Raw genomic sequence first — 14,341 nt, forward strand, 5'->3', positions numbered from 1 at the left:
GAGATAAAGATACATAACCAATGTTTTGGGATTGAGCCCATCATTAAGGTTTGGAAAAATGTCAGCAAATGCCCAACTCTCCAACCAAATGGAATTAACATCAACTTCTCTGGTTTCTATTAGACCACTCCCCATTCTCCCCCTCTACCCTATCCCTCTATCTCATTTCCTCCAGGTCTCCCCCCACCTTACCTCTCCATTCACAGAGCTATACCACCCCTCCTCTGTTTGCTGTTGTGCCCTCCATCCCTCATCATGCTCCTCCCCTGCCCCTCCCCCACACCATTTTGTTTGGGCATCTGCTACATTTTGCTCATATTTTGATGAAGGCTTCAAACCCGAAACTTTCGTTATGTATCTTCATCTTTACTGTATAAAGTGCACTGTTTGACCAGCTGAGTTTCTCCAGCGTTGTGTTTTTACTTCAACCACCGAGTCTGTAACTTTCATGTTTTACTATTATGAGAAAGTCATGGAATATAAAGCCCAGATTTGTACTGAATTTACAAGGGTGGGTGAATGAGTTTGTAGTAAGAATGGGTAAATTCCAAAATACATATTTTTGGAGACAAAGAAAATACTGAGGACTTTATTCAAAAGTAAGAATTTACAGAACTGGTTGCTCAGTAAGTCAGAGGCAGATTTTTCACCATGTCTCGCAGACATAATTAAAGGAGAATGTTTGGAAAGGGTTTACTGATCACCAAAATTTCTATGGTGAGATGTTTAGATTGGAGAATTACCTGCGGATATTACCAAGATGTTAAGGAGTAGACCTATGAGGTAAAGAAGCAAACTGGCCAGAGAATTTGTCCAGTGTGAAAAGTCTAAGAGGTAATGTTGTTGAGTTTGTGGGTTAGGGAAAAACAGCCCATAACATTTTCAAAACCTGGAACTGTTCGTAAAATTACTGTTCGTCATTCAAAGAAAATATCTGAAATCCCTTTAAGCAGAGAACCAGTGTGCAGAAGTTTCAGGGCAACAGTGAAAAAATCCAAAACAAGATAAGCCACATGTTCATCATGAGATGCTGCAGCAACATAACATGAAATGGTCCACACCAGACTGATGAAATTAAGAATCCATGAGATCTGGGGAAAACTTCGGTATCCATAAGATTTTTTTACATATCATTGAATCTATCAGAGTCTAAGCTGAATGTTTTAAGAGACAACTGCATTGATACATGGAGGAGGTCAAGATGCCTGAAGATGTTGCAAGATATAACAGTAGGTTTGGGCTCACAGATGTTATAGCCCAATAAAGTGTAGCCAAAGTGGGGCAATTTTGACTGTAAACAATAACAGCAGCTTTGAAGATCCTGGAGATGATAAAGAGAGGAAAGGTCAGAGGACTGACTTTATGACTTCAAAGTGGACAGCAGAAGGGGAAAAAGGGCCCAATATCAAAGGGAGGCATAAGCAGAAATCAGGACCAAAGAGAGTGAAAGCCAAAGTAGAGATTTTTATAGTTAAGATCAGACTGTCAAAATAGGCACCAAAAGCAATATGTATCCGTAACTAAATTTTCTAATAAAACTTAATATGTACTGTGGTATTTCTTAGGGGTTATTAATCTTCATGTTAAATTTAATTACAACATTTTCAGGATTCACCATTGGGACTTCTATCGTGGTACATAGAACATAAACATTATGTCGCCATCGATGGTGAGTCATCACTAAGTTTCATGCTGCCTTCCATGAGAATCTTCAATGGGAGGGGGAGACTTGTGTTAAATTTCCAATAGTATTAGTTCCCATGGAATTCTGTTCCAGCTTCAGAGCAAGAATGATTTCCCCTTTGATTGATTTGAATGGAAGGAAAAAGGCTGCAAGACCCAGGGTAAAAGTTTTGTATTCATCACGACATTCAGGAAGATTATTGCTGTAGAAGTACTCTTTCCAAATGTTTTATCATGAGACTGAACAGAATACTAATATCAGCTTTCCAAGAATGTCATAAAATAGTTTGCAGCACTAAAGTTTAATTATTTAATATTGATTTTTGACAATCTTATGTTGTCCACAATTTGATGTTCAGATATGACATAGTTGTTCAAAATTTGATTAAAATGCTCTTTATTAAAATCACTTTATTAGATGAAGTTTTCATTATCTTAGGTGCAATTCAAAGATAACCTAAGAAGCATTTGGTACTGTCTGTCCCCAGATACACGACTGAAATGTGCTTTATTTATTTAGCCAATAACCCCACATAAAAGCAATTACACAAGACTGTTGGAGGTCGTAATATTTCATGATTTTTGATTAAGTGACTAATATAAAATTTGAGTTGTTTAATGTGATATATTAATAGGTATATTGTGCTTTTAATTTTAGGGAATAAGAGTTCAACCCAGTAGGTGAAAAAAATCCATATAGATTAGACATACATATTATTCTGGGTTTTTGATGGATTATGTGTTCATTGGCTGTCCTCTTTTTAAGTCACAGTGTTTTCAACAAGACAAATAAGATTTTCAGTTTGTTCTTTAACTGTAAAACATTCATAGAGATATGTCAAATACACAACTTGAGCTGCTTATTCTATTTATGGAATACAAGGTGTGTAAAATTAATGTTTTAAATGTTGTTTGATTCATCATTGATTTTTCTCAGACACGTCTTCCATTTTCAACTGAAATATGGATCAGAATTTGCAACTAGTTGTATGCATAACTGCTAAGATTTTGGGGCTAAACTTTGAAGAAGTTTGGGACTCACATGTTTGCGGACACCTCCATTAATCCTGTATTCCAGTGTTGGACCCTTCATGAACTGGAACACTGGAAAGCCAAGTTGCTTCAGGTTACAAATCTGTTCATTCAATCAGTGCCGGGTTAAACCTAGTGTAGGTTCAGTGACCCGATTAATTTCAATGAAGGGGGATGGCTGTAGAGGTCTTTCAGGCCATTTTTATTTTGAGGTTCACACAAAATAACTTTGAAAGTATGTCTAATTTTTCATTAACTTTGGATCTTAGGCATGCTGGCACTGTAAAAACCCTTCTTGATCTGCTTGGAGATAGATAGCCTTGTTGAAGAAATTCTTGCCAAGGATTTGCTGAAGGTTGAGCACATTTGGGAGGTAAGAGATATGGATACAGGTAGCTCACCTGTTATAGTTACAAATTATAGGAATGGCTTCTGCAAGGATTAAATTTGATTGCCACAATCAGACAAAAAAGGAAGGTAGAAATCATGAAACGCAATTGACCTTCACTCACTAACTGTAAAACAAATTACACGGCAACATTCTGCCTTGACTAACTTACACAAATCAACAGGAAACCAAAATCAATGGCAAATGGCCAACACAAATTGAAGCCAGATTGGACCTTGCAGAAGGGAGACCTGTTTCGGCTGGAGCACTTGCTACCAGTCATTCTAAGACTGAATCTAAAGACATAATGCCAGATAAACTCAGTGGCCTGAACACTGTATGTCGACATCAGGTTGAGACCCTGCATCAGTACTGATTCCAACATCTACAAACCCTTGTGTCTCCATTTTATAATTAGAACTGGTTTGGTGAAAAATAGCACACCCGAATCAATGAATAGGATAGGTGGAAAAAAGGCCAGATGACCTGTTTCCCTCAGGGGACATAACATGTTAGAACCATAAGTCAAGGATCAGAGAGTTGTACAGCCTAGATATTGGCCCTCTGTGCTAATCGTTGTACCTACTAACAATAATTCCACCTGTCTATATACATTTCACATCCTTGGTCATTCGTGTTAATAGACTTTTTAAAAATTTGTTTCTGTTCCTGCCTCCATTCCCTCTTCTTGCAGCTCATTCCAGATACCATCTACGCTGTGTGAAAGAATTTTCCCTCAGATCTTCCTTAAGCAACCTCCGTCCCAACTTAAACTTCTACCCTGTAGTTTCACACACCCTTCCCATGAGAAACATACACTAGTTAACTCCCCAATCTATGCCTCTCATAATGTTCTATACTTTGATCATGCCAGCTCTGAGTATTCTTTACTTGAGGGACAAGAGACCCACTCTATCCAAGCATTCCTGATAACTCAAGCCCTCAAAAATATTCAAAACACTGGGTTTTTTCTGCACCTCCACATCATTCCAGTGGTGTGGTGACCAGAACTGTTCAAAATATTCCTAATTAACATTTTATGCAATTATGACCTCCTAATTCCTCTGTTCAGTCCTTCAGCTGCCACAGAATTTAACTGAGGTGTGTTATGCATCAGCACAAGTTAAATGCTTCCAAACTTTTCAAAATACTCTGTTGTATAAAAAAAAACACATTTTAGATGAAGATGTCTCCTTGAATGTAAAAGATACATCAGAGAAAGCAAGCAATAGAACAGAACACTGAAAAGAGCAAAATCGCTCTTTGAGATAAACACGGCACTGTTTATCTCAAAGAATATATGTTGTGGGATAAAATATACTCTTCATAACATGTCTACTTGTGTTGCCATTTTCATGGGACTATGTCCTGAAAGGTAAATGAGGCACACCAACTCCTCTACTTTCTAGGAAGTCTGAGGAGATTTGACATCCATTAAACTTCTATAGGTGTACTGGGGAGAAAAGTACTGAGTTGTTGCATCACAGTCAGGTTTGCTAACTTGATTGTTTAGGAAAACAAAAGGATGCATGAAATGGCAAGCATATCTAGGTTCATGACCTCCCATCCATTTTGGACATCTATGTGAGGTGCTGCCTCACGTTGGCAGCCAACAAAAAGGACCCTCACAACTTCTTCTCACTGCTTCTTTCAGATAGATCGTACAGAATCCTAGGTTCAACAACACTATTTAACAAACAGCTCTTGAACCTCCCCATACCACCATAACCCTACCCATAAACTTACCCAAGACCACCAAAGATCTACTTGCATTATTGCAATGTCACTTTTTCTTTCACAGTTACAGATAGATATATTTATCTATTTTTTTTATATTTTATCACTTTTTATGGCTTAACATTATGTGGAAATTCAATGTAAATTATCTTATGTATACAATGTACCTGTTTGGCTGCAATAAATAAGAATTTTGGTGCAACTGTACTTTGTAATTATGTGTATGACAATAAACTCCCTTTACTCATTATTACTCATTCAACAACACTCCCTCTGGGCCCTGCCATTCACTGTGTGTTGTCTTGCCCTGATTTAACTTCCAAAAATATGTCAGTTTGCCCTCCCCTGAATCAAGTTCCATTTTCCATGCTCCTGGCCGATTTTAAAGTTATTGTTACCTTCAGCAATTTTAGCGTCGTCAGCAAACATACTTATCTCGCCACCTCCATTCTCCTCCAAGTCATTAATATGTATGACAAACACCAAATCTACAGCACAGCACTTGTTACAAACCTTCAATATGATCACCACCCTCTCTGCCTCCTACCCACGATCTTGTATCCAATTGGCTAGTTCACTCAAATGATCTAATCGTCCAGACCAGTCCATCATGCAGGACCTTGTTAACCTCCATGTAGACAAGGTAATCATCATTCCCTCATCAATCCTCTTGGTCACCTCTTCAAAAATAATTGCATCTGTGAGACATGAATTCTCACGCCTGAAGCCATGCTGACTATTCTTAATCAGTCCTTGCCATTCTCTCAGAATCCCTTCCAATAACTTTCTTACCAATAATGTAAGGCTCCCTCTCCTATATTTCATTAGCATGTTCTGTATTTCTAAATAAAGGCACAATATTAGCTATCCTCCAGTCTGCCAGTATTTCATCTGTGGCTAACATTGACCACCGCCAGTGGGCTGATAACGCCTCAAACCGTGCATCTTGGCGCCTCACAGTTTGGCGGGCAGCAGCCTCCTTTGAAGAAGACCGCAGAGCCCACCTCACTGACAAAAGGCAAAGGAGGAAAAACCCAACACCCAACCCCAACCAACCAATTTTCCCTTGCAACCGCTGCAATCGTGTCTGCCTGTCCCGCATCGGACTGGTCAGCCACAAACGAGCCTGCAGCTGACGTGGACTTTTTACCCCCTCCATAAATCTTCGTCCGCGAAGCCAAGCCAAAGAAAAAAGAATAAATATACAAAAATGCCTGCCTTGTTTCCTACAACATCCTACGATACATCTCATTAGGTCCCAAGGATTTATTGACATTCGTGTGTTTCAAATTCTTCAATGTCTCTTCCTTCATAATGTTGATTTCCTATAGGATATCAATGTTCCTTTCACCAAATTCATTAGTTTTCATGCATTTTTCCATGATAAATATAAAAGAAATGCATTAATTTGCATTCAGACCTTTCACATTTCCCAATTCTTCATACATGGATTACATTGATCTTTAAGGGGAATCTACCTTCTTCAGCAGTGATTTTCAACCTTTCTCTTCCCACTCACATCCCACTTTAAGTAATCCCTATGCCATCGGTGCTCTGTGATTAGTAAGGGATTTGATTAAAGTGGGACGTGAGTGGGAAGGGAAGGTTGAAAACCACTGCTCTGGACTCAATTGTCACTGAAATATTTTGTTTGAGGAAAGTTGTCATTGGCCCATTTCCTTTGGAGTTAGGAAACCGTGCACATAACGAGTCAATTAAGGATGATTAAAACAATAATTTTCAATCTTTTTCTTTCCACCCACATCCCACCTTAAGCAATCCCTTACTAATCACAGAGCACCGATGGCAGAGGGAATACTTAAAGTGGTATGTGAGCGGAAAGAAAAAGGTTGAGAACCACTGCTCTAAATCTATCCTTTTAATCAGTTTAATTTAATTTAATTTATGAAATCTTGTTGGAATCTCCTTTTTCTTATCTGCCAGGAATGTCTCATGGCCTCTCTTATCCTAATTTCCTTAATTTATTCCTACATTCCTTATTTCCCTCCAGGGATTTGCTTGATAGAGGTGGTACTCTTGAGGTATATTTCCTTTTCATTCACCAATAGATCTGTGGCATCATCTTTATGTGTTGCCATACTTCCAGTCACAGACTCCGAAGCCAGAGGGTCAATGGTAAGAGTAAAACTTGACGATGTGGATGAGTCTAGCGTTGTGGCGACGGGGAGGCTCGATGAGGCCCATCCCTGCTGCAACTGAGGACCTGGCTGGCTCTGAGAGTGAATTAGCCATAACATTGAAACACTTAAAAGCAAGAGGAACATTAAATCACTGTGCCTGAAAGGTGATTTAATGCTGCTGTTGAAGATGTCACCGTCAATCACACTCACATCAATCGGCAGTGACATCTGCCTGTTCTGGCAGATATAAAAGGTAAAGATTCCATTATTGTCATGTAATACTACATTTAGAATGTAACATACATGAAATTCTTTAACCTTGTCTACTGTAAGGGGCACTTTGTCCAGTGCCCCTCACAGAAATATTTCTCACCATCATCAATATAAAGCCAGGTTTGGTTCGCCTCACTGATGCTGGATGGTATGATTTTAGAGATCTAAGAGCATTCAAATAACTAAAGAAAATTCCACTGAGTTCATTTCCAGGTTTATTTTTGCATGATATTGGGGAATTCATCAATACTTGAAAAAAGTAGCAGTTTTATATCATAGCAAAACCAATGTCAGACAAAAGTGATAATAAAATTATTCTTAATGATTTTATAATACCATCAGCCTTACATTTTCACCAACAGTCCCTGTCCATTTTCTCAAACAAAATGTTGCAGACTTAATAAGTTGCAATATGATCATCCAGCCGGGGGCAGTCTTGGATGGAAAAGTTAACTTCACTGAACTTGGGGTGCATGATGTCATCAGCTACCTCTTAAGCCTGAGTTTGTAAAATATTCCTTGGTTCATGTTCATCAAGGAATTTCCATGACATAGGATTCATGTCACGAAACACGTCTTCAGCTCGCTCATTTTTTCAGCTGAAGCTCCTTCTCTGCTTCTATCTTGCTGCCCTTTTCTCATTGCCTTTAACATTTCTCTTTTTGGAATGCTTATCCAATTGATTTTTAAAAGACCTTCAATAAAACAAACAATAGACAGGACAATTATGAAGATGTTGGATATGAAGCTGGTTTGTTTGGATTGTTTGTTGGTCTCCTGTAAGTAAATAAAAAATTCCATTAATAATAATGACATTCTCACCTAATGGTTTTATGATTTACCTAACTGCAATCAATTCATGTTCCACTAAAACATCTTCTCCTTAGGCCAAACAGGAAAGCGGATTAAATGAAATCTTTTGTCTGAAACAGCAATGAGAAGGTATCATCAAATTTAACAGTGATGAAAAGGACCAGCACAGTTCATGAGAATAAATGCATCAAATGCCACACACTGTTTCAAAAAAGTGATAAAACTCTAATAATCCAGTGCAAGACAGATGACAACATCTCTTCCATGATCACACTGAATAAAGGCACTCCTCAAGGATGCGTACTCAGTCCCCCATTATAGTCCCTCTTCACCCAAGACTGTACAGCTAAATACTATTCTGCCTCTGTCTTCATACTTGACAATGACAGCACAATAGGGTGATACATATAAACCTGATGAATACAGAGGAGTTTGGAAGACAAGAGACATGGTGCTCATTTTCAAAAAAATTAAATTTAAATACAGCACGGTAACAGGCTATTTACACCAATTTACACCCAATTAACCTACAACCCCCAGAATGTTTTGAACAGTGGGAGGAAAACGAGAGTCCCAGGGAAAGCCCACGCAGATATGGGGAGAACATACAACATCCTCACATAGCACTGGATTCAAACCCCGGTCCCGATCGCTGGGGCTGTAAAAGCATGGTGCTAACCACTACGACACCTGTGCCACCCCTCCCTCCAGTGCCGGATTAACGTAGTAGCAAAAGTAGCATATGCCACAGGCCCCGGATTTTCAAGGGCCCCCAGGCTAAATGCTTGCTGACTCGATCTAATACTTTATGTACTATGAATTATGTATGACTGACTTCAACATTGTTGTTTTCATCTTTGTGCAGCGGCTATGAGATACCACCCTCCTATCGTCTGTGTTAATAACCTTGATAAAAGGTGATAATTGGCTAGAATCGTTAAACTGTTTAAGGTTAGCGATTTTAGCCAAATTATTACCTTTAATCGGGGTTATTTACACAGACTAAGGGAGTGCAGCATCTCACAGCCATTGCACAATTTGTGATGCCTAAGACTGTGTTTCTCAATAGCATGAGAAGCTGTAGATGCAGAGGATAGCCTTGATCTCCTAAAACCCTGTCCTCCATTCCCACAGTAAAACTTTTTTTTCCAGAGAAGAGCCTATTAAGTCTTATGCTTACGTCAGTGGGGCGATGGATGATGTGTTGTAGGATTTGCGGGGACGCTGTAGGTTGTGCATTGGAATTTTGCTCAATTCTCTCATTCTCAAACCGTCATTTGGAAATAAGCCATCGAATAATCCTGAGGGAACCGTCACGAGATTTATTGGCTCGAGGGGTGTATGAGTGATTGGCTCGGTGGTATTTGTTCTTGCTCCCATGAACTAATTGATTTGCTGAGCTATTAAGAAGGCGATGAACTGGCTGTTTGTGTAGACCAGCCCATGTATGGATGAAAAAGCATCCTTTAAACCCCCTTCCCTGGAAAATCATTGCTGAATCAAATGTTACTGCTCTCCATTTTTATGTCAACCCATCAAAGCCACATGTGACAAGTCATACTGACAAGGCTGCTTACTGGTTGAATAATTTGTGCAGCAGGTATGAGGTCCGACAACCCTCCACCTTAATGTTATATCAGCGGATGAACGTGATGGTGTAGGGTATTCTAAAATATGAAAGGTATGTACTATGTTCTGTGAATATAGTTCATATTTCGGTACTGGGACCGCAGCTATTTACAATATACATTAATGATTTAGATGAAGGGATTAAAAGCAACATTAGCAAACTTGCCGATGACATAAAGCTGGGTGGCAGTGTGGGGTGACTTGGACAGATTGAGTGAGTGGGCAGATGCAGTTTAATGTGGATAAATGTGAGGTTATCCAGATTGGTGGCAAGAACAGGAAAGCAGATTATTAACTGCATGTTGTCAAGTTCCGAAAAGGAGAAGTACAGTGAGATCTGGGTGTCCTCGTTCATCGGTCACTGAAAGTAAGCACGCAGGTACAGCAGGCAGTGAAGAAAGCTAATGGCATGTTGGCCTTCATAACAAGGAGAGTTGAGTATAGGAGCAAAGAGGCCCTTCTGCAGTTGTACAGGCCCCTGGTGAGACCACAGCTGGAGCATTGTGTACAGTTTTGGTCTCCAAATTTGAGGAAGGACATTCTTGCTATTGAGGAGCACAGCATAGGTTCACAAGGTTGGTTTCTGAGATGGTGGGACTGTCGTATGTTGAAAGATTGGAGCACTCCACTGGAATTTAGAAGGATGGGACGGGATCTGACTGAAACATATAAGATTATTAAGGGATTGGACATGTTAAAGCAGGAAACATGTTCCTGATATTGAGGGAGTCCAGAACCAGAGGCCACAGTTTAAGGATAAGGGGTAGCCCATTTAGAAAAACTTTTTCCCCTAGAGAGCTGTGGATCTGTGGAATTCTCTGCCTCAGAAGGCAGTGGAGGTCAATTCTCTAGATGCTTTCAAGGAAGGGTTAGATAGAGCTCTTAAAGATAGTAGAGTCAAGGGAAGTGGGGAGAAGGCAGGAACGGGACATTGATTGTGGATGATCAGCCGTGATCACAGTGAATGGAGGTGCTGGTTCAAAAGGCCGAACGGCCTTCTCCTGCACCTATTATATTGTCTACTGAAAGTGTAGGTAATATTATGTGTTATTTAATGGCTGTTTGGGTTCGGGGGTGCGGGATTGGTGGGAAATAAGAAAGCTTAAAGGGTTGGTAGCGAAAATTATTATAACCTTTCACAAGGATGTAATCACTGAATTTATAATGATCTAAGAAAGCTAGCATCATTTTTTTAAGAATAAGTTCAATTGTTTTGAAGAGTAATAAATGAAGTTGACAAGGTTGGGTGAGTAAAAATGTTTATCAATGTTACTCGAAATAAAAATAATTGAAATTCCACACAAATGAATACTTGCAAAAAAATAGGAATATAATTGGATGAGTCACGTTCTAATTATCACTCTCTCCCCTCACTTGTTTCGAAGCAGCTAAAAATTACGCATTCCCCTAAAGGAAAACAATTTATCCACCTGCTTCCTGATGAACTTGAAGTGCACGCGCAACCCCTCACTCCGCCATTCTGAGAAAAAAGCAATAGCGCGTGGGGCTGCCCCGTGTTTAGAGTAGTCCACAGCCGACTTTCTCCAAGTTGCCTGAAAGCCGGGCCTGGGGCACCTATATCCTCAAGTCACCGACGCCTATGCAAGTTTGTATCCATTCATAAAATGTGTGAGGCCGCTGGCTGCCTTGCCAATGTTCTATCGCTTTGAGTTAATCTCTCTCCTCTGAATTTTGCTTCCCCTGGCATTTGGTGTCCTACCTGCCCCTTTCATTCTCTCTTTTAAACCACTAGATGTTTTAATATTTATATGTATTTTTTTTAATTTAGGGCCAGGGAGGGCGGTGGGGAGGGGGGTGGCATTATGCTACAGGCCCCGCAATCGCTTAATCCGGCCCTGCCTCCCTCTTGACATCAATACGATGAAGGAAATTATCAGGAAAGAGACTGAGTTCACGCCCCTGTCTATATTAACGGTGCTGAAGTCAAAGGAATGGACAGCTTCAAGTTCTTAGGAGTAAGTATCTCCAGTGATCTAGCCTGTGACAAGCATGTTGACATGGCAGTCAATAAAACACACCGACATACCTACTTTCTTAAAAGACTAAGGAAGTTCAGCATATCCCTCAACAGCACCTACAGGTGCATCACCAAAAGCATACTTGCTTGATGCCACACAGTGAGGTATGAGAGTTGCTCAAATAAAGATCAGAAGAAGCTACAGAAGGTAGTGAGGGTAGCTCAGAATATAATAAAAGTTTCCCTTCCCTCCGTGGACTCCATCTATATTTCCTGCTGACTGGAAAAGGTAGCCAGCATAATGAAAGGCCTATCTCCCTCCAGATTCTTTCTCTTCTCCCTCCTCCCATCAGGGAGAAGGCTTCAAAGCATGAATGCTTGCACCAACAAGCTTAAAGACAATTCTTCCTGGCAGTCATCAATTTCCTTAATGTTCTTCACATCAGCACTAACATTCTGCCCTTGCTTGGGGTGAATTGGTCTTCCCTTACATTGGAATCCCATTCTCTGTAAATTGTGCTTTTTATACGGCTGTGTGAATGTTAGCGATAACCTTTCATCTGCTCGCAGAAGAACCCTTCTCATTGTACTAGGTATTTTGTGAAAATAAACAAACTTAAATCTTCTGGACCTTGCTGATTTAGATTGGTATATAGAACCATAGAACATTACAGCACAGAAACAAGACCCTTCAGCCCCTCTGGTCTATGCTGAATCCTATTTTTGATACTACTCCTGTTAATACCACAGCACACTTCTCATTCATTATTTTAGATGATCCATGGTACAAACAAGGATATTTTCTGATGAACTTGGTGAGTTTAAATTGAGTGCATGAAATAGGGCCTTGGCGTCTTTAAAGGGATTGTGGGAAATTGTGCCCCAGTGTGATTAAAGGCAGAATGGAGAACAGGACCCTGGTGACTTAAAGAGAGAATGGAAAACAGATCTTTTGTGAATTTAAAGAGCATGGGAACATGGGTTGGTGAACTCAGATATGGTGCCCTGGTAAGTTTAAATGGAGTGTAAGAAATAGGGCCCCCAGTGGCAGGAACATGGGGGAAAATTTCCTGGTGCGTCTAAAAGGAGAAGGAAAAAGTGAGTCCAATGAGCCATGTGAATTTCCAAACCATCAAACAGTGCATTGTTGGGGTTTTACTGCACTTTGTCCCATTGATATAGCATTATTTATATTTATCAAAATGTCTACATTCAAATCAGTGATTATTTTGTGGAGAAAGGGCAATGGTGTATCATACTGACTGCACTTTTGAAGTCTCAGGAGATAGGTCCTTATTTTATTTGTGTAACTCCTTATGCACAGGCCCCATTTCCATACAATCATTTGGTAGGATTTAGCAATCTGATTGCGATCTTTCACTGACATTGCCTGGTTTTCTTATTTTATTTTGTACTCATTGTTGCCATCCCAATCCTAATCTTGATGGGAGGGGAGTGGAGGGTTATAGACAGGGAGCAACTAGGTGGAACTAGTGGAGTTCTCTTAAATCATTGCGGACTAGAGGGGCCAAGATGGCCTGTTTCTGTACTGTAATTGTTATATGGTTATATGGTTATAACCCCATGGAACTACAAACAAAAATCATGCCCTGGTCTGCCCTCTCTACCTAATCACAATGTAGTCACAAATTATCTGAGCTAATCGTTTAGAATACCAGTGGTTTATCTGACAACTGTTCTTGTCTTACAAACTGCTTCATTAATCTGACCTTTTGCACTATTGTTGCCACAATTTTCATACAATACTCATTTTCTCAGTCTTGGAGATTTATAATAATTTGGACGTTCCGCTCTATTTTATGAGAAGAGATTTGATATCAGAAATATAATGAATATCCAAAAAAAACTGATAGGCATTTAGCCTGTCCTCTCACGCTTGAAATAGATGAAAAATGTTTACCATCAGAACTCTCTGAAACTAATACTAGGGAAAAGATATTGAGTGACAAATCTGAATCATGTCCCAGGAGCTGAGCACAAGAGGTCTGTGTTTGTAAGTTTACTGCCAAGCGTTTATGTTCTTTTACTTTTCTGGGCTTTAAACCTCTGGTCTCATTAAAACACTGCTCATACATTTTGTGCTATTCCCAGGAAATTTGCCTAATATAGCACAGAATATTTTTTGCTGGAGGCAACATAAAAGAATTGGCAAGGTTTTGTTATGAGCGCAAAGACAAAGAATTTCTATTTAAGGTTAATTTGTGCAGTTTCATCAGCCATGCGTACTTGATCCCATTTCATAATGCTTATTTATATTTCACAAATAGAGAACTTTGATTGCATAGTGTGATGTAGCATTATTTTTTTGTCATGCTCATTGGTTTACTAATATGAGATCCCATCTGCGCACGTGCAGCCAATTCATCTGTTTGACTTGCAGCTCGGGCGCTATTTTGACTGCTGACAAAAGGTCAAAAAAAGTAAGTAAATCTTGTTTAAGATGATCCGATCAACATATGGAGGCCAAGCGTGAACCCCAGGGAGGCTCTCCCTCAAAGGAAGTGAGCTAAAAGCGATCCAGGGCAGCCAGTGGGAAGTTCCCGGGACCAGAGGTAGGGAAAGAGCGCAGCCAAAGGGCCTCGAGCTCACGGAGCTCCTGCAGCACGGCCGAAGCACCGAAAAACCAGTGGGCCTGCCGGGGAACAG

This window comes from Narcine bancroftii, chromosome 1, assembly GCF_036971445.1.
Source record: "Narcine bancroftii isolate sNarBan1 chromosome 1, sNarBan1.hap1, whole genome shotgun sequence".
Classification (NCBI taxonomy): Eukaryota; Metazoa; Chordata; class Chondrichthyes; order Torpediniformes; family Narcinidae; genus Narcine; species Narcine bancroftii.